Source organism: Ovis canadensis, chromosome 12, assembly GCF_042477335.2.
Source record: "Ovis canadensis isolate MfBH-ARS-UI-01 breed Bighorn chromosome 12, ARS-UI_OviCan_v2, whole genome shotgun sequence".
In the NCBI taxonomy this organism is placed as follows: domain Eukaryota; kingdom Metazoa; phylum Chordata; class Mammalia; order Artiodactyla; family Bovidae; genus Ovis; species Ovis canadensis.
This window is the reverse complement of record NC_091256.1, coordinates 40452154-40473027: the sequence shown is the minus strand read 5'-3', so window position 1 is coordinate 40473027 and position 20874 is coordinate 40452154. Positions and strand designations below refer to the sequence as shown.

The window sequence follows — 20874 nt, the reverse complement described above, 5'->3', positions numbered from 1 at the left end:
TCTCAGTACTTATATTCTTAACCTTTTAAAACATTCAATGCAGAGTAAACATTTCAATTAAATAATATTAATAATAAGAACAGCTAACAGTCATTATTCCCCTTCTGCCTGCATACGTCACTTTGTGTTACTCCTAATCTTACAACCAGGGCTTCCCTGCTGGTTCAGATGGTAAAGAATCTGCCTGGAATGTGGGAGACCTGGGTTGGATCCCTAGGTCGGAAAAATCCCCTGGAGAAGGACATGGCAACCCACTCTAGTATTCTTGCCTGGAGAATCCCCAAGGACAGAGGAGCCTGGTGGGCTATAGTCCATGGGGTCATCAAGACTCAGACATGACTGAGCAACCTTCACTTCACTTTCATCTTACAACAACCCTGTATGGAATTACGGTCTCGACTTGCTGATGAGGCAGAGCTCCACACGGTAAAGAGAACTCTAGTCCCAACACTGTCAAGAGCTGGCCGATTGACACCTGCCTGACCCCAGGCTCCCTCAGCCCTTTCCTCTTGTGGCCTAGGAAGTGAGAGCAAATAATAAAACTGCACCCCGGTCAGAAACATGTTTTTAAATCAGTAGTCACTCTCCCGGAAACACAACAAAGTTCATGCCTTGGAAAGTATCCAGCTGGTTGCAGAAAATTATGAGTCATAAAAATCCAGAAGCTGGCTGGGCTCTCAAGCGCCACCTGGCCAAACTGCCTTACTGGAAAGTTGCTCAGCTACCAGACTGAGGGTGTCGGGCTTCTCAGCACCAGCAATCCCACCCTGGTTCTGTCTCAGACACAGTGGGAGAAAGAGGCAGGAGCCTCACACTGGGTCCACTCTGGGTGTGCACTCCACTGGGTACGTGGCCCCAGTCCTACCATGTACCAACCTTCATCAGCAGCACTTCCAAACACCACATGCAGGCCAGACACGGACACTTGGGCATGTCACTGGTATAAAGGCTAAATTAATGACTCCTGCCACGGAGAGCCCATGCAGCCCTTTGGCACTGTGTGCTGTGCTCAGTTGCTCAGTTGTGTCTGACTCTTTGAGACCCCATGGACTGTAGCCCACCAGGCTCCTCTGCCCGTGGTGATTCTCCAGGCAAGAATACTGGAGTGGGTTGCCATGCCCTCCTCCAGGGGATCTTCCCAACCCAGGGATCAAACCCAGATCTCCCGTATTGTAGGTGGATTCTTTACCATCTGAGCCAGCAGAGAAGTGTACACAAAACCGCAAGAATTTTTAAAACCAGTGAGTTAACCTACAAGGGACAACTCTAGACAGATGACTGTATGCAGGTAGAGAATGAGAAAAGGGCAGACAGAGGGTGAGGCGGCTGCCTCCTCCCTGACCTCCACTCTTCTTTGCCGGAAGAACTAAGGCCATGGGCCCAGGCCTGGCCCTCAGGGTTCTTCACTGTGGACCACAAGACATCTTTCCAGTGCTTACTTCCCACTATCTCCCCCACACCAGGGCTTCAGCCAGAATGGCTCATCGCCAACACACACACGGACATACCCCCCCCCCCAACACACACACACACACTCACACGTCTTCCCGCTTCCACATGCTGCGCCCTCTGCCTCCCCCAGAACACCCTTTCCTCTGCCAAAGGCCTACTCATCCTCATGAAACATCAGACGCTCCATAGCAGACCCCTGCTCCATTCTAAAGCCACCTCTCTTCCTCTAAAGTCCCTCATCTCTTAATGGTCTAAGGTCATCTTGCCATGCCCTGTATGACTCTTTATGTACCCATCCCGTCTCCCGGGGTTGCATGGTGCCTTCCTGGAGAGGGGACTCTCTTACCCAGACCCCGACTCCTGCTGAGGGCAGGCGCTGCTCTACACCCTCACCAGGAGTGTCACACCCATGGGCACCCAGGGGCTCCCCAGCTTCTCAAGCTCCATCTTTTGAACCCAGAACTCAAGTGACCCCAGGGATGCTAAGCACCTGGGAAACGCTTTCTGTCCACAATCACTGTGAACCACCCCCAACGCAGAGGCAGAGACACAGCAGTAGGATCAGCACCCCAGTGTTTTAACAGGCAGAAGAGGGAGAAGCCAGGGAAGAACATTCGTAAGGGGACATTTGGGAGCCTGCCCCTATGCACAGGCAGACACGCAGACACAGAGGGAGTGGCGTGGCCCACCCGGGATCCCCTATCCGGCCCCACTCCCTCCTTAGAAGAAGAGTGGGAGGGAAGAGGGGAAAAGAGAGCAGGTCTGGCCCACCAACAGTGAGTTCATGTGGGCTGCAACAGGGGCATAGCAGGCGTGACCCATACATGGTACCCAGCCCTCAGCTTTAGCAAATGTTGGCTATAAACACAGCAGGGAGCAAGAGCCACAAACTGCTTTTTTGATCTCACACAGATGGGAGATGTTTGCTCCAGAATCTGTCAAACAGTAACCACTTGTGGGTCACAGGGCAACCTATTCTTACCTTCACCCTCCCCTGAGCCAGGCCTGGTGCCAAACAGAGAAAATGTGCCAGGCAGAAAGCAAACCAGGCTTAACCCCAGGATCTGGGTTTAACGTAAAAGTTGTGTGTGTGTGAACAATCCCCAGGACCTTGCATCTCGCCCAGCAGATCGCAGGAACCCTCTGCGGCCAGCTAGCCCCAGGTTCGAAGCCCACTGTGGGCACCAGCCACATGTGACACTGGGCACTCTTGCTCTCCCTTGGGCTGAGCTTCCTCATTTCCTCGTGTATAAGAAGCTGAGACTGACCTAGATGACCTCAAGATTTGAGATTAGGTCATGGCCTTTTATCCCCTGAGCGGATCAGGATGACCCAGGGCTGTGCTAAAAATTGGGATTTAACAGGGTCTAGAGTCATCCCTGGTAGCTCAGACAGTAAAGCGGCTGCCTACAATGCGGGAGACCCGGGTTCGATCCCGGGGTTGGGAAGATCTGCTGGAGAAGGCAATGGCAACCCACTCCAGTATTCATGCCTAGACAATCCCATGGACCAAGGAGTCTGGTAGGCTACAGTCCATGGGGTCACAAAGAATCGGAAATGACTGAAGCAACTTTCACGTGCACACACACACACACACACACACAGATTTTCACACTCAAAAGAATCTGAGTGCTAACCCTTCTAGACACTCTATGAAAATAGCAAGCGTGTGTGTGTGTGTGGTGGGGGTGGGGTGGGGTGGGGTGGAGTAGGGGGTGCGGGGGTGGGCAGACTTGCTTCTCAGGGGTGGAGAGGTGGGGACCTCTTTCAGGCAACATCTCTGGAAAAGTCCAGTAGGAGAGGCAGGGAGCAGGGAAGGGATTTGGGCCCCTTCTCAGAGAACCAGGAAACACTTCCCTGCCCCACTTACACACACACACACACACACACACACACATACACACACACCCCCCACACACACACACACCCTCCCTCCTCAGCAGCTTCCAGGAGCCTGATTTCCCCTTTGAGCACCACCCCAGACCAGTCTCCCCTCTCATATCAAGCAGAGGGCCTCCCTCACGTCTAGCTGACATCTTGCTTCCCTAAAACAGAGGCAATCAGCTGTGCTTGCCCTCAAGCCCTGGTCCAGGCCTCAGCCCTCCCCTAGCCTCCCCTATCTCCTATCTCCTCATCCTGTCTCCTCCCCACGCTGCCATCCCATTCTTCCCTCTCCCTCCTCCTCTAGAACCTTGCCTCTGACCTATTTTTTGTTTTGCCTTCAACCTCTCCTTCCACAAAAGCTTCCGCCCTTAAGCCCACAAACCTGCTCTCAGCTTTCATGCACCAAATATGAAAAAACCTCCTGTTGATTCTGTCTCTCCTTCAGCTTCACCCCTGCCAATGCCTCTAGGGACAGAGGGCACCTCCCATCTTGTCCTTCCTTCTCCCTCAGCACAGGCTGCCTGGCCCAGATCCCAAGCTCTTCACCACCATCACCCCCGACACCATGACACTCACAATGGCCACTTGATGGCTTCATCCACCTAAGCCACCCCAACACCATCCTCCTCAGCCTTTCCTGCTGGCCCCACACTCTCTTGGGAAATCCTGACCTGGGTTTCCATCACTCACTCTCAGCCCCTCAGCTCAGCTTCTTTCACTAGCTCCTCATCCTCACAGCACAGGTGTCCCCAGGCCTGGTCCCCAGCCTCTCCTCCCGGCTTCCTACACTGTCCCCTGGGGACAGGCTTCAGCCTCCCCATGGGCTGGCGGCTCCCCCAGGACTGTGCATGCCATTCCCAGCTGGGGCAGGCCATCCCAACCACTGAATCAACTCCAGAACCAAACCAGTTATACATACATGACATCTCTCCCTCCAAGTCCTACAGACACCAATGAAAGGGTCCAGGGAACTGGGGGCAGGGGGAACGGAACAGTTCTAGACCTTGACTGCGATAATGGTTACATCATTCTATGCATTTACCAAACCACCCAACTGCACACCAGAAAGTGTGAACCTACTGTATGCAAGCTGTACCTTAATAACAAAAGAATACAGGGGAAAGTCCCACAAGGCACCTCGACCCCTTTGCTTCTAAAACGATCACCATCTTCCTTCCGCCAGTCCAGCTCCTCCTCGCCTGACCCTGTTTTCAGCACTGATACCACCATCCGCCCCAAACAGTGCTCCCCCCACTAGACATCGCAGCCCAGGTTAAGCAGTCACTTAAGAGATTCCACCTGCACAGAGTTACACTCTCTGGAATCTACGCTTTCATTCCATCTCCCCAAGGCCTGCCACCTGGGACTCAGGCCGCCCTCACTTCTCACAGGCCACCTCACTAGCCTCCCCTTCATCTACCCTGAGCCCTCCACCATAATCCAGTCCCCGTTCTGCGCAGTTTGCCTACTGAGTGCCCTCCCCTCCCCATAGTGGCATCCACTTTAGCCCCTTCCTGCTCGGGCCTCAGCTTTGGTTCCTTTCTCTCCCACAGAAACCCAGGCACCCTTCAGGCCCCAGCTCCTAGGCCTCCCAGCACAGGAATCCACTTTGTTAGCCCTCTCCCAACAGAACCAGTAGCACTGCACCCTGGGTTCCCACAGCAGAGGGCCGCCCCCATTCCCCACAGCCCCCAGTCCTGCACAGTCTGCCCAGTACCCTCGGATACTCACGTCCACTGCACATAAGCCAGGGCAGGGAGCCACCTCCCTCTCTGTCAGGGACCCTCTGGCTGCAGCTGAGCTGTGGGCGCTCAGGGAACCCTTTCCAGCCTGAATAATCAGCTGAGAAGTAGGAGGGCTAGGCCAAGCCCGCCTGGCCCCCTGACCCCACTGCTGAGATAAAATGCCACAACAGAAGTATTAGTGGACTATTCTAAACTCCTAAGGGTGATTGCACAGGCTACTTCAACAGGAAATAGGGACTCACCCCATCCACTCCCTAGCTCAGGCCCCCACCGCTCCCCTTCAACTCCTGACCCTCCTACCAAGCTGCACTCACCCCCACCAGGCAGTCACCGGCCCCAAGGCTTCTGCTCAAAGAGCCCACTGCCTGGACAGATGCCACTCAAAGAACGGTCCTGGGACTAAAGGTGTCATCCTTGATGAAATAACAGGAGTAAGCACTTAGAAAGGCTTCCCTGGTAGCTCAGCTGGTAAAGAATCTGCCTGCAATGCAGGAGACCCCAGTTAGATTCCTGGATCAGGAAGTTCCCCTGGAGAAGGGACAGGCTACCCACTCCAGCGTTCTTGGGCTTCCCTGGTGGTGGTTGAGATGGTCAAGAATTCGCTTGCAATGTGGAAGACCTGAGTTCGATCCCTAGGTTGGGAAGATTCCCTGGAGGAGGGCATGGCAACTGACTCCAGTATTCTTGCCTGGAGAATCCCCATAGACAGAGGAGTCCATGGGGTTGCAAAGAGTCAGACACAACTGAGTGACTAAGCACAAGCACTCAGAAACCCTCACAGCAATTTAGCACTGCCATGATGTGAAGAACTGACTCGCTGGAAAAGACCCTGATGCTGGGAAAGATTGAAGGTGGGAGGAGAAGGGGACAACAGAGGATGAGATGGTTGGATGGCATCACCAACTCGATGGACGTGAGTCTGAGTGAACTCCAGGAGTTGGTGAAGGACAGGGAAGCCTGGCATGCTGTGGTCCATGGGGTCTCAAAGAATTGGACACGACTGAGCGACTGAACTAAACTGATGACACTTTTAGTGTGTTTTACGAAAGTACTGGTCTGCAGCAAATTGGGAAAAAATAAAACCTGGCCTTCAGCATAGAGTCTGGGAAGCACCGGCCCCTCACTCCTCTACACTCCTGCCTCTTTCTGCTAAAATCCTGCTCATCCTCAGTGTCCCAGTTAATATGCCTTCTCCAAGAGTCACTAGCCAGAAGTGGTCTCACTCAGAGTCCCTAGCCCAAACCACACTGAGGGTGCTTAGGTGGTATCTGCATACCCTTTATTACAATTCCCAGAGGCCAGGGACCCAGGGAACTGTTCAGTTTTATATTTCCAATGCCACACTCAAGGCATACAATCAACTGATACTTGTTCAACAAGGAGTAAATAACCAGCTGCTGCTGTTGCTGCTAAAGTGCTACAGTCATGTCCGACTCTTTGTAACCCCATGGACTGTAGCCCACCGGGCTCCTCTGTCCATGCAGGCAAGGATACTGGAGTGGGTTGCCGGGCCCTCCTCCAAGGGATCTTCCCAATCCAGGGATCGAACCCACATCTCTTACATCTCCTGCGTTGACAGGTGGGTTCTTTACCACTAGTGCCCCCTGGGAAGCCCACCCACAATGTCACAGAGGGCTTTTCTTCAGGGCAGGACATGGAGGGGCACCAACCCTTAGGGTACACACGATTTCCCAGGTTTGGACCAAACGCAGCCCCTCTCCCTCCACCCAGAAGGAAATGGGACAATGTTTTTGAAAGCAAGCTGAGGGCTCTGGAGACAAGAACTCAGTCACTATTAGAGAATCTACAATACTCTGAAATGGCAAGTTGAGTGAAAAACTCTCAACTTTCTCATGAATCCTTCTCTGCATGGACAGAACAAAAAAAATAAGTCATATTCAAGTATGAAGAATAAAAAGATTTTTTTCAGGATCATTTCCAACTTTAAATATACTGTAGGCCCATGACCTCAAAGCAAAAAGGTCAAGAGCTCAGGAGCCTATAACCCCACAATGAACAACATGCTTGTTAACACACCACTCAGGTTTGAAAGTTGTGGGGAGAAGCCCACCCAGATGCACCCCACTCAGGGTCCTGACCCTGCTTCAGAGTCAGCAGACCCCATTCCCACTACTCCCTCTCCCTGCATGGGCACAACTCCTAATGGAGCAGGACCCTCACATTCCCCCCTCCCACTGGCTCTTCTTTCTCTGGCTCTCCCAAGTTCCTGGCTGTTGTTTAGCAAGAATGCTGGAACTATTTCCAGATGCCACTGTCAGATCAAGACAACTCTCTAAATATTCCTGTCTAATTTTGCACACAGCTCTTGTTTCAACTGACAAAGATAATGACTCAGTGTCCACAGCTCTTGATGGAAAATCATCCTGCCGAGTTTGGAGCTTCCCAATAATAAGCTTCTCTAAACTTCTTTTTGAGAAAGGAAGACTGACCTCCCTGTCCAGATTCTGTTCTACAAGCAAGAAAGGGTACCCAAAAGACCCCCTAGTAAACCAAGGAGTGTTATGGGAAAATCCTGATACATCCCCATAGGACCAATCAATGACAAGAAAAGGAAATCCACGATAGGGACTTGGGGTGTTTTTCCTGTCCAATAATCATTGTTTCTTCACTTTTCGGCATCCCCATCAGTTTGGGACTTTGGAATTTGGGGCATAAATTCTGGGTTAAAGTGAAGACAAACTCTAGACTCAGAAGTAAAATGACTTTCCCTGCAAAAACAAATGGCTCATTGTCTCTGACACTGTCTCTGATGCTTTAATCAACTGGAAAAGCATGTGTCCATTCTGCACCAGTACACTTCTGGGTAGCCTCTTTCTGGAGGTGTACACGGTACAAGTAAATACACCCACATACATGTTTGAAATGCAGACACTTTCTCTCTGCAGACATGGGCCTAGCCCCCTCTCACATCATAAAACGTAATAGATGTCTTAGTAAATAAGTGAGGATGAGCAAAGCATCCCTTTGCAAAAGCCACTTATGGAAAACTGAACTGGCCTTTCAGTCAGCACTGACAGCTTAAACTTCTTTGCTCACGGTTTACAAACCACCCCATGGTTATTTCACATGCATATCTCCCACAGTCTTGCAAAGTCCCCAAAGACAGAAACCACAAGTCTCCCATTTCTTTTGGACTTCCCAGGTGGCACTAGTGGTAAAGAACCCACCTGCCAATGCAGGAGACATGAGACCTGGGCTGGATCCTTGGGTTGGGAAGATCCCCTGGAGAAGGGCATGGCAACCCATTCCAGTAGTCCTACCTGGAGAATCCCATGGACAGAGGAGGCTACAGTGCATAGGGTCGAAAAGAGTCGGACACGACTGAAGCGACTTAGTATGCATCCCCACTTCTTTTGTATTCTGGATTCAGTCTCTGCCATGCATTCAGCTAATGCCCATAGGTTTCTAACTTCCTATCTCACTCCTATCCCCCCAGGTATGGAGAAGAGGGTAAGGAAATTCCCTTGAAGGCCAACCAACATGGCTTCTATCATTGGTTTAGGACAGAGAGCACAGTGCTATCTGCTACCTAAACTTCTCAGCTGCTCATGGACAGGTCCCAGGGGGCCTCTGGCAGCACAGGAAGACTCTTACAGTTTTATCTCTGTGGTTCTCAACCAAGGTTGACTGAGTCCTCCAGGAGACATCTGGCAATGTGTGGAGACACTTTTGGTTGCCACAACTAGTGGGGGAAGATGAGCGGGGTACTACTAGCATCTAATGGATAGAGGCCAGGGATGCTGCTGAAAATTGAGAAACCCTGGCTTATGCGACACACAGGGAAGCATTCAGACCACCTTGGTTCACTTTTCCTTTGAGTTGTCCAAGGTCAGGCCCCAAATCATAACCCTGTTTTGTCTGCATCATTTGCAAAGTTGAAAATACCCAAAGCCATCATCAATCATAAAGGTGTTTCCCCTGAGAATCACCAGTCCCCCCCCCCCACCCCGCACCCTCCTGCTTTGTACCTTCTCCAGAGATGGGCCCTCCTGCCAGCATAACAGCTGGCAAGCTGGCATCATGCACCCTCAAATCCTTCAACAGCAAGTTAGGCCTGGCAGGTCCAACTCTTCAGTCTTCTGTCACGCACACCCAAGGCCCAACTGAGCATAGATGAGTTTCCCAATGGGCTGCAGGCCCTACCCAGGATGAAAGGCTGCACAGAAGCCGCTCAGCCTTCAGAGGACTGGCACCTGTCATCCAAATGGAGAGTTCCAGCATCCAGACCGGCCCCCCCAGCAGTATTCCCCATCCCACAAGGTACATGGGAGGACCGGCCTCCGTTTGGCAGAGGGGCAGGCACTGGGGAAAGGCACGACCATTGACAAGAACCCCAGTGTTTGAAGAAGCAGGAGGACGGGCCAAAGAAAAGCCAACAGAGAACAGAACCAAAAAGGACCCTCATTCCCATGTTCATACAAAACCCTCACCAGTGAAACCCAACAGCTGGCTAGGGCCAAGGGCGTCAACGTTCTGACACAAACCTCAGGCCAGGGACAATTAGCGCCCCTGAGACAGTGCAAAGGGGTCTAGGCGTGAAGAGAAATGTCATCGTAAGAAAGCGAGGCAGGAAAGCAGTACTGGCGACCAAGAAACAAGGCATCAGGTCACCAGGGCTGCTAGGCGAGTTCCGAGGACCCAAGGCTTTGGCAGGGAGCCTTCACACCCTCCCCGAGACAGATATGGGCTGTGGGAACGGGGGTAGCAGACAGCCGTAGGCGCCCACCCTGCACTCTGAAGCGCGCCCACCGCGCCGTGGCCCGGAACTCGGGGCAAATGAAACTCGCAAAGGGGAAGCCGCGCTGTCACTTGAGGATGCAAGAAGGGCCCAAGCGGGAGGTTAGCCCTGCTCTGGCCTCAGGCAGGCGGCGCCCAGGGCACGCGGCGGCCGGCGGGCAGCAGCCTTACCCGGCTGCAGGAAGCTAGGATCCGCGGTCACCTTCGCGCAACCTCCGCGCGCTCGCCTCAGCGCTGGCGCCCGGCACGCGCTCCGGATCTGTTTACCAACTCGCCCGCGCCCGGAGACCCAGAGCCCTCAGCCCTGCCCCGCGGGCCACTCCCATTGGCTGCGCCGCCGCCTCAGCCCAACGCCGCGCGTCGCGGGGCAGCGTGCTCGGCCCGTGCGCTCGACCCGCGGCCAATGGGGGTCTGAGAGCGGAGAGAGAGGAGCCAATGGGAGACCTCCTCAGCGCGCAGGGCCCCTCCCATTCTTACCCCTCGCTGCTGCCCTCTCCCCTAGTTGAAAAAGCCGGACTGAGGACCACGCATTGGGTTTAGAGAGACATCTCGCGTGTGCCCGGAGACCTCTGCCTTCTCCAGACGGGACGGCAAACGCAGCTGCGGTGACCGCTGTCGGCTGTCTTGTCCCGGGCTGGTACTCCCCGGGCTTTGTAGAGGCGGAGGAAGGAGCCGTCGCGACTACAGCGGGCCCGCTCCGCTCAGGCCGTTATGTAATGAGGAGAGGAGCCCTCTCCCGGTTCCCCAGAAGGGACTCACAGAGCTGGGAACCCTTGCGGGCCTGCTGAAGGCACGTCCGCCTCCGGCGCCCGGCCCCGCCCACTTGCGTTTCGCTTTGGGCTGGCAGCATTGGCCGGCCTCCCACGCCTCAGGCCGGCGTGCCCTAGCAGTGGCCCTAGCAGTGTTTGGGGTTATTTGCCTGTGTCCTCTAGGGGGCCCTAGGTAGCGGGGCCCCACCAGCACGTGGAAGGAGCTGGAGGGGACCCCGCGGACCACTCGGAGCTACCCCGGAAGGAAGTGCGTGGACTGAAGCAGAGTGGCCCCAAGTCTCCGCGTCAACCAGTGTTTCAGACCCGAGCCCCAACTGACAGTTTCCACTCCCTGATCATAAAGAGAAATATTCAAGTCAAAGCATTGTCCTTTATGCTGAGCCGATTTTGAGGAATTAAAATATAACATTATGCAAGCTAGTTTATTTTTTAAGTTTTATATTGAAATATAGTTGAGTGAAAGAAGAGAGTGAAAAAGTTGGCTTAAAGCTCAACATTCAGAAAACGAAGATCATGGCATCCGGTCCCATCACTTCATGGCAAATAGATGGGGAAACAGTGGAAACCGTGACTGACTTTATTTTTCTGGGCTCCAAAATCACTGCAGATGGTAATTGCAGCCATGAAATTAAAAGGCACTTGCTCCTTGTAAGGAAAGTTATGACCAAACTAGACAGCATATTAAAAAGCAGAAACATTACTTTGCCAACAAAGGTGTAGTCAAGGATATGGTTTTTCCAGTAGTCGTATATGGATGTGAGAGTTGGACTATAAAGAAAGCTGAGTGCCGAGGAATTGATGCTTTTGAACTGTGGTGTTGGGGAAGACTCTTGAGAGTCCCTTGTCCCTTGGACTGCAAGGAGATCCAACCAGTCCATCCTAAAGGAGATCAGTCCTGGGTGTTCATTGGAGGGACTGATGTTGAAGCTGAAACTCCGATACTTTGACCACTTGATGTAAAGAACTGACTCATTTGAAAAGACCCTGATGCTGGGAAAGATTGAGGGCAGCAGGAGAAGGGGATGGCAGAGGATGAGACGGGTGGACAGCATCACCGACACAATGGACATGGGTTTGGGTGGACTCTGGGAGTTGGTGATGGACAGGGAGGCCTGGCATGCTGTGGTTCATGGGGTCACAAAGAGTCAAACACAACTGAGCAACTGAACTGAACTGAATAGTTGATTTACCATGTTGTGTTCAGATTCTTTTCCATTATAGGTCATTATAGAGTATTGAGTAGACTTCCCTATGCTACATAGTAGGTCCTTGTTGATTATATATAGTAGTCTGTATATATTAATCTCAACCTCCTAATGAAACTGGTTTATTTTTATTGTTAGTCAGAAAACTTGAAAGCCATTGTATGCTGACGCCTGAAATGAAGGAGGGGGAGAAGTGAAAAAAAGAAGTGTGAAGTGTGTTAGTTCCTCAGTTGTGTCCAACGCTTCACACCCCATGGAGCCCACCAGGCTCCTTTGTCCATGAAATTTTCCGAGCAAGAAATGGGGGGCTGGGTATTAAAAATAACAGAATACAGATGTGAACCTAACTTCACAGTTTGGACCAGAGCTGTGGCAACATGTACCCTGCAGGGCAGAACAGAGCCTGCGGGTCCTGCGTGGGGGAACTGTGAATTTCCATGGCCTGATCATTAGGGTGCTGGATCTCCTCTGCAGGAACATTCATATACTCTCTTGCCAGTCCAAGTTCTGCTGCCCCAACCCCCCAGTCTTCTCCACACAAAATACAGCATATTTTTCTGAGAGATAATTAAGGAGTTTTTGACAAGTTTCAAGGAACTGCCACAAATAGCACAGGGCTAATAGGGACCTTGCCTTGAATAGGAAAGTGGCTCCCTTTTAGCACACTAAAGAGAAACTTCCAGCCCCTATTTAGGGCTTCAAAGGGTATTCATTGCTCCCTCCCAAGCTAACTGTTCCCTTAACTGCCTCAATTCAGTTCAGTCGCTCAGTCGTGTCGACTCTTTGCGACCCCATGAATCGAAGCACGCCAAGCCTCCCTGTCCAGCACCAATTCCCGGAGTTCACTCAGACTCATGTCCATCGAGTCAGTGATGCCATCCAGCCATCTCATCCTCTGTCGTCCCCTTCTCCTCCTGCCCCCAATCCCTCCCACCATCAGAGTCTTTTCCAGTGAGTCAACTCTTTGCATGAGGTGGCCAGAGTACTGGAGTGTCAGCTTCAGCATCAGTCCTTCCAAAGAAATCCCAGGGCTGATCTCCTTCAGAATGGACTGGTTGGATCTCCTTGCAGTCCAAGGGACTCTCAAGGGTCTTCTCCAACACCACAGTTGAAAACCATCAATTCTTCAGCGCTCAGCCTTCTTCACAGTCCAACTCTCACATCCATACGTGACCACAGAAAAAACCATAGCCTTGACTAGACGGACCTTAGTTGGCAAAGTAACATCTCTGCTTTTGAATATGCTATCTAGGTTGGTCATAACTTTTCTTCCAAGGAGTAAGTGTCTTTTAATTTCATGGCTGCAGTCACCATCTGCAGTGATTTTGGAGCCCAAAAAAATAAAATCTGACACTGTTTCCACTGTTTCCCCATCTATTTCCCATGAAGTGATGGGACCAGATGCCATGATCTTTGTTTTCTGAATGTTGAGCTTTAAGCCAACTTTTTCACTCTCCACTTTCACTTTCATCAAGAGGCTTTTTAGTTCCTCTTCACTTTCTGCCATAAGGGTGGTGTCATCTGCATATCTGAGGTTATTGATATTTCTCCCGGCAGTATGGATTCCAGCTTGTGTTTCTTCCAGTCCAGCGTTTCTCATGATGTATTCTGCATAGAAGTTAAATAAGCAGGGTGACAATATATAGCCTTGATGCACTCCTTTTCCTATTGGAACCAATCTGTTGTTCCATGTCCAATTCTAAATGTTGCTTCCTGATCTGCATACAGATTTCTCAAGAGGCAGGTCAGGTGGTCTGGTATTCCCATCTCTTTCAGAATTTTCCACAGTTGATTGTGATCCACAGAGTCAAAGGCTTTGGCATAGTCAATAAAGCAGAAATAGATGTTTTTCTGGAACTCTCTTGCTTTTTCCATGATCCAGCAGATGTTGGCAATTTGATCTCTGGTTCCTCTGCCTTTTCTAAAGCCAGCTTGAACATCAGGAAGTCCACGGTTCATGTACTGCTGAAGCCTGGCTTGGAGAATTTTGAGCATGACTTTACTAGTGTGTGAGATGAGTACAATTGTGCGGTAGTTTGAGCATTCTTTGGCATTGCCTTTCTTTGGGATTGGAATGAAAACTGACCTTTTCCAGTCCGATGGCCACTGCTGAGTTTTCCAAATTTGCTGGCATATTGAGTGCAGCACTTTCACAGCATCATCTTTCAGGTATTGAAATAGCTCAATTGGAATTCCATCACCTCCACTAGCTTTGTTTGTAGTGATGGTTTCTAAGGCCCACTTGACTTCAAATTCCAGATGTCTGGCTCTAGGTGAGTGATCACACCATCGTGATTATCTGGGTCGTGAAGATCTTTTTTGTACAGTTCTTCCATGTATTCTTGCCACCTTTTCTTAATATCTTCTGATTCTGTTAGGTCCATACCATTTCTGTCCTTTATCGAGCCCATCTTTGCATGAAATGTTCCCTTGGTATCTCTGATTTTCTTGAAGAGATCTCTAGTCTTTCCCATTCTGTTGTTTTCCTCTATTTCTTTGCATTGATCGCTGAAGAAGGCTTTCTTATCTCTTCTTGCTATTCTCTGGAACTCTGCATTCAGATGCTTATATCTTTCCTTTTCTCCTTGGCTTTTTCGCCTCTCTTCTTTTCACAGCTATTTGTAAGTCTTCCCCAGACAGCCATTTTGCTTTTTTGCATTTCTTTTCCATGGGGATGGTCTTGATCCCTGTCTCCTGTACAATGTCACGAACCTCAGTCCATAGTTCATCAGGCACTCTATCTATCAGATCTAGGCCCTTAAATCTATTTCTCACTTCCACTGTATAATCATAAGGGATTTGATTTAGGTCATACCTGAATGGTCTAGTGGTTTTCCCTACTTTCTTCAATTTCAGTCTGAATTTGGTAATAAGGAGTTCATGATCTGAGCCACAGTCAGCTCCTGGTCTTGTTTTTGTTGACTGTATACAGCTTCTCCATCTTTGGCTGCAAAGAATATAATCAATCTGATTTCGCTGTTGACCATCTGGTGATGTCCATGTGTAGAGTCTTCTTTTGTGTTGTTGGAAAAGGGTGTTTGCTATGACCAGTGCATTTTCTTGGGAAAGCTCTGTTAGTCTTTGCCCTGCTTCATTCCACATTCCAAGGCCAAATTTGCCTGTTACTCCAGGTGTTTCTTGACTTCCTACTTTTGCATTCCAGTCCCCTATACTGAAAAGGACATCTTTTTTGGGTGTTAGTTCTACAAGGTCTTGTAGGTCTTCATAGAACTGTTCAACTTCAGCTTCTTCAGTGTTACTGGTTGGGGCATAAACTTGGATTACTGTGATATTGAATGGTTTGCCTTGGAAACAAACAGAGATCATTCTGTCGTTTTTGAGATTGCATCCAAGTACTGCATTTCAGACTCTTTTGTTGACCATGATAGCTACTCCATTTCTTCTGAGGGATTCCTGCCCGCAGTAGTAGATATAATGGTCATCTGAGTTAAATTCACCCATTCCAGTCCATTTTAGTTCACTGATTCCTAGAATGTCGACGTTCACTCTTGCCATTTCCTGTTTGAGCACTTCCAGTTTGCCTTGATTCATGGACCTGACATTCCAGGTTCCTATGCAATATTGCTCTTTACCGCATCAGACCTTGCTTCTATCACCAATCACATCCACAGCTGGGTATTGTGTTTGCTTTGGCTCCATCCCTTCATTCTTTCTGGAGTTATTTCTCCACTGATCTCCAGTAGCATATTGGGCACCTACTGACCTGGGGAGTTCCTGTTTCAGTAACCTATCATTTTGCCTTTTCATACTGTTCATGGGGTTCTCAAGGCAAGAATACTGAAGTGGTTTGCCATTCCCTTCTCCAGTGGACCACATTCTGTCAGACCTCTCCACCCTGACCCGCCCAGCTTGGGTTGCCCCGCGGGCATGGCTTAGTTTCATTGAGTTAGACAAGGCTGTGGTCCTAGTGTGATTAGATTGACTAGTTTTCTGTGAGTATGTTTTCAGTGTGTCTGCCCTCTGATGCCCTCTTACAACACCTGCCATCTTCTTCGGGTTTCTCTTACCTTGGGCGTGGGGTATCTCTTCACGGCTGCTCCAGCAAAGCACAGCCGCTGCTCCTTACCTTGGACGAGGGGTATCTCCTCACCACCGCCCTTCCTGACCTTCAACATGGGATAGTTCCTCTAGGCCCTCCTGCACCCATGCAGCCACCGCTCCTTGGAGGTCGGGTTGCTCCTCCCGGCCGCCTACGTTCCTTCAACTCCTGCCAGCTTTCCCACCATCATTGCCCATGGGATGGTGGAGTCCCTGGTTCATCCCTTCCTGTAATGTACAATACAGACCCTACCTCCATCAGACTTCACTTGGATGAGGATGTGATTTTCATCAGCTCCAGCTTCTGCTTTTGAAAGTGGAGAGAGGATTTGGTTCCTTGTGGGAGGGAATTGGTTGCTTCCAGGCCAATTCAGTCTCATTCTGCTAGCAATGCCAGGGTTAACTTTTCTCTTCCCAGGTGGCACTAGAGGTAAAAAACAAAACAAAACAAAAAACCCGCCTTCCAATACAGAAGTCAAGACAGGCTTGGATCCCTGGGTAGGGAAGATCCCCTGGAGGAGGGCATGGCAACCCACTCCAGTATTCTTGCCTGGAGAATCCCATGGACAGAGGAGCCTGGCGGGCTACAGTCCATGGGGTCGCAAAGAGTGACTAGTGAATAACTTAGCACACACAGAGTACCTGAAGACCAGCATAATCCACTACCATAAACATTAGTTTTTCATCAGAGACCACTACTCTAGTTTACTGGAGAAGTAACCCCCAACTAGTTTATGCAAAGAAAGAATCTTCACCAGATTGATATTATTTCGATCTTACTCCTTGTGAATTAATGACCTCAGCTTTTTATGCTAAAAACACATTTCTTTCCTGACCTGATTTTTTATTGCCAAGATTCCTCCATTACTTCAAGTTAAAGATTCCTTCAAATTATTTCTTAGTTACGCTAGCGGCATGGTAGTTAGGTGGTTTTTTCTTTCTTTTTTTTTTTTAAGAGTCCTTGTGTTTTAGATATACACACTGAATTATTTCCAGGTGAAATCATACAATATGTGGGATTAGCTTCAAAATACTACAAAATACTACAGGGCTGAGAGGTCATGAGTTGATCAATGAAGAAGGAGAATGATGGATATATTAGTGTTCGTATGCTGTGTTTGTTTGAAATTCTCCATAAAAAAGTTAAAAAAGAAATTGGGCCCCCCCCAAAAAAAAAAAACCCAGTTGGAAGATAATGCTAATGCAGGCAGAGTAAACAAGAAAACAAAGAAAGATCATCACTACTCTTCTAGGTATAAACTCACTACAAAGTAAGAGCAAGGATGAATCTAACTGTAGCTGATAAAAAGACAGCCAGAAAATTCAAAATTAGCAAAAAGTCAATTGAAGCATGGATTTTATTCACTATGTACCTTGCTCTGAGTGCCTGAGGTGTTAGTGATTATATGATACACCATCTTATTTATTGACTTTTTTTTCCAAATTTATCTTAAACCTCTAAAAATTTAATTTTTATCTTTTCTGGTGGGCATAATATATTAATACAGTGTTATTCAATACACATGAATATGTGCATACATACATACACACGTATATATAGACATATTCTGCCAATAACCAAAGATGCCAATTCCTGGGACATTTGGGTAAGAAGCAAGGTGCTATAATAATTCCCTTCTGATCTCAAAATTTCTTCCTTAATAACAGTGACAGAGAAGGCAGTTATCAATTTTTCTCACTCTGCTCAATTATTGTTATCAGCACACAAACCCGTTAACTTTAATCTCTCATTCTTCATCCCACTTCCATTTCTCTTCTCCCCATTTTCAGCAAACTCACGAAAGAATTACCTTTTTCTTTTTTAAGAAAAAATAATCTCTCCCTCCTTTTCTTCCATTCTACTTGGACCAATCTAGTCTGCTTTACGCCCCACCCTGCTCACCAGTGACCTTCATGTTGCCAAATCAAGCAGTCAGTCCTCAGATTCCATCATAGCTAGATCTCTATCAGCAGCATTTGACACAATTGATCACTCCCGGCTCTTTTTCTTAGCCATTGCCTGAGGTATAATTAACATAATGCGCTAGTTCAAATTAATTCTAACTTAATTTCAATAATAATTTCAAAAATATAATTTCAATAATATACAAAAACTTTGTATATTTTATATATACACACACACATACATATGGCTCATTCTCCCCCTTCTTTTGTGCTGTTATCATACAAGTTATATCTCTGTTCATGGTATGCCCACCCCCACAGATTTATCATTGTTGCTTTATGCAGTTACTTTATTTTATTTGGCTGCACTGGTCTCAGTTGCAGCACTCGGGATCTTCGTCAAGTCGTGTGGGAGCTTCCGTTGCCGGAAGCTCTCTAGTTGTACTCTCTAGTTGTCCCATGTGGGCTCTCCAGTGGTCATGCATGGTCCCAGTTGCTCCACAGCATGTGGGGTCCTAGTTCTCCTACCAGGGGTCACACCCATGTCCCCTGAATTGCAAAGAACACTCTCAACCACTGGATCATCAGGGAAGTCCCTGCAGTGATTTTTAAAAATAAGGTGAAACTACCAACAGAAATAGACTTTTGCTGCCCTTTTTATGTTTACCTGTATAGTTTCTTTCACCGTTTTCTATATTTCACCATGTGGATTTGAGTTATTGTTCTTTTATCTCTGCCTGATGGACGCTGTTTCTTACAGAGTGTATAAACTAGTGATGAATGACCGTGGTTTTGTTTATTTATATAGAATGTTGGACTGGCAGGGTTTTCTTCCTTCAATACTTTAAATATATCATGCCACAGCCTTCTGTCTTCCATGCGTCTGATGAGAAATGAGATGTTAATCTTATTAAGGATCTTTGTGCTTGATGCTTTGTGAGTTGCTTTTTTCTTGCTATTTTCAAGATTCTCTCTCTTTTAACAGTTTGATTATCATGTGTCTAGGTGTTTATTGTGTGTGTGTGTGTGTTCATCCCTCAGTCATGCCCAGCTCTTTGAAAGACCATGGACTGTAGCTCACAAGTCTCCTCTGCCCATGGAATTCTCCAGGCAAGAATACTGGAGTGGGTTGCCATGCCCTCCTCCAGGGGATCTTCCCAACCCAGGGATCGAACCGGGTCCCCTGTATTGCAGACAGATTCTTTACCATCTGACCCTCAGGGAAGCCCTGTGTTTATCCTATTTGAGTTTAGTGTGGGTTTATGTGGAGTTCAGTGTGCTTTTTGGACATATAGACTAATGGTTTTTTTCTCAAAATTGGGAAGTTTTCTGCCATTATTTCCTCTAAACACTTTTTCTGTTCCCCTTTTCTCTCTTTACCTTCTAGAACTCCCACTCTATGTATGAAGCTATATTTGATGACATCCCACAGATTTCTGAGGCTCTGCTACTTTTTAAAAAATTCCTTTTTCTCTCTCTCTTTCTTTTCTTCAAACTGGATCATCTGAATTGGTTCTTGTTTTCAAGTCCATTGATTATTTCTCTTGCCTGTACACATCCTATGTTGAGCTCCTGTAGTAAGTTTTTCATTTTAGTTATCATATTTTTCAACTCTAAAGCTTCTATTTGACTATTTTCTTTATAATTTCTATCTTTTTATAGTCCTTATTTGGTGCGACATTATTTGCATATAAACCCAGGGTTTGTTATTGTTGCTGCTTATTGTTCTTTGTTTAGTGATTTTTCTGAACTAATTCTAAAAAGTCCGATTTTGTATGGCCACTGATGTCTCTACTCAGTTAACTTAAGGTCAACTAATGATAAGACAGATTTCCTTAAATGCCTGGAACTAATAAATCATCCAGTGTTTGTTGAGAGACTCTGTGTGCATGTTGGGACATGCTTTCAACACTCAACCAGGCAGTTGACAACGCTTCCTCAATCTAACTTCCTGCTTGTGCAGAGTCTCACAGTCACAGGTGAGATCTTAGGGCCTTCCCTAAGCATGTGCCCAGCCCTGCCATGTGTGTGGCCTTCTAGAGTTCCAAGAATAGGTCAGTTTTTCACAGTCCCTGTGGACATCTCATTCCTCAGCTCTCCTTAAGCTTTTTAGATAGTCCATTATTTGTCTCAACTGTGATCCACTATCTCAGGCAGCTGCAAAGATAAAACACATGTCTATAATTTTTTTTTTTGGACAAATTCTTCTTAGGAAAAAAGTGCTTTTCATACTGAATAAGCTCGAGTCAGGTCACGGACAGCCTTGCAAGTGGTGTTTTCCAGAGAATACCAGACAAGTAGAATAATGACAATTCTCTGAGAACTGGCTTTGAAAAGTTCCAGCTCTATTATGCTCCCTTAGCCAGTTTGAACTGGGAATGTCAACTGTTATATTTCAAACTACTCCCTAGTTCAGCCATTTTCTTTAGTAAACACTCCTGCAGAGTTCTGAAAAGATTTTGAATATTTTTGCCAGTTTTGTAATTTTTTTGTGGAGGACAGAATTTTCAAATGCCCTTCCTTTGCCATTTCCACTCACTCTTGAAAGTTTTGTCAGTTTAGCCCCTGGAACGTTATACTCTCCTGTCTATCTTTCTGAGAACCAGCCTTTTAGCCTCAATTGCAATTGCTGCTCTTCCTCATCATCTTAACTTGTAAATGTTGGAGGGCCTCAGGACTCAATCCTTATACCCTCTTCTCTGTCTACACCCACTCTCTGAGTGAGCTCATCCACTTCCCATAACCTGAAAACTTCCAAATTTGTAATCTCAGGCATTGACCTCTTTTTCATACTATAAGGATCTTCACTATGGTGTCCACTAGGTAACAAACTCAAAAGAGTGTCCAAAACTGAACCCTTGATCTACCACCCCATTCCTGCTCCTTCCTTAAGACCCCGCCTCAAATAAATGACCTTCATTCAGTGCTCAGACCCAAAACCCTGGCATTCTCCATCTCCACTCTTTCTTTCATACCTCACATCAAATCCATGAGCAAATTCTTCTATTCTATCTACAAAATACACCCTGAATCAGCCAATTTTTGCCTCAGTATCACTGCCATCCTAGTTCAAACCAACATATTTTTTCACCTGAA

The 20874-nt window shown here is 48.0% G+C and overlaps 1 protein-coding gene across 4 annotated transcripts in view; it reads right to left on the bottom strand.

Annotated features, from left to right (window-relative positions):
- Positions 1-10724, bottom strand: part of COQ8A (coenzyme Q8A) — a 47452-nt gene extending 36728 nt beyond the window's left edge. The window contains exon 1 of one of the 4 annotated variants that reach the window (XM_069545476.1): positions 10317-10724. The gene's annotated coding sequence lies outside the window, so the exon portion shown is untranslated. Of the gene's footprint in view, positions 1-10010 lie in introns of all 4 variants that reach the window. The other 3 variants (XM_070289239.1, XM_069545477.1, XM_069545475.1) reach the window with 3 other exon arrangements.
- Positions 10725-20874: the final 10150 nt, after the last annotated feature.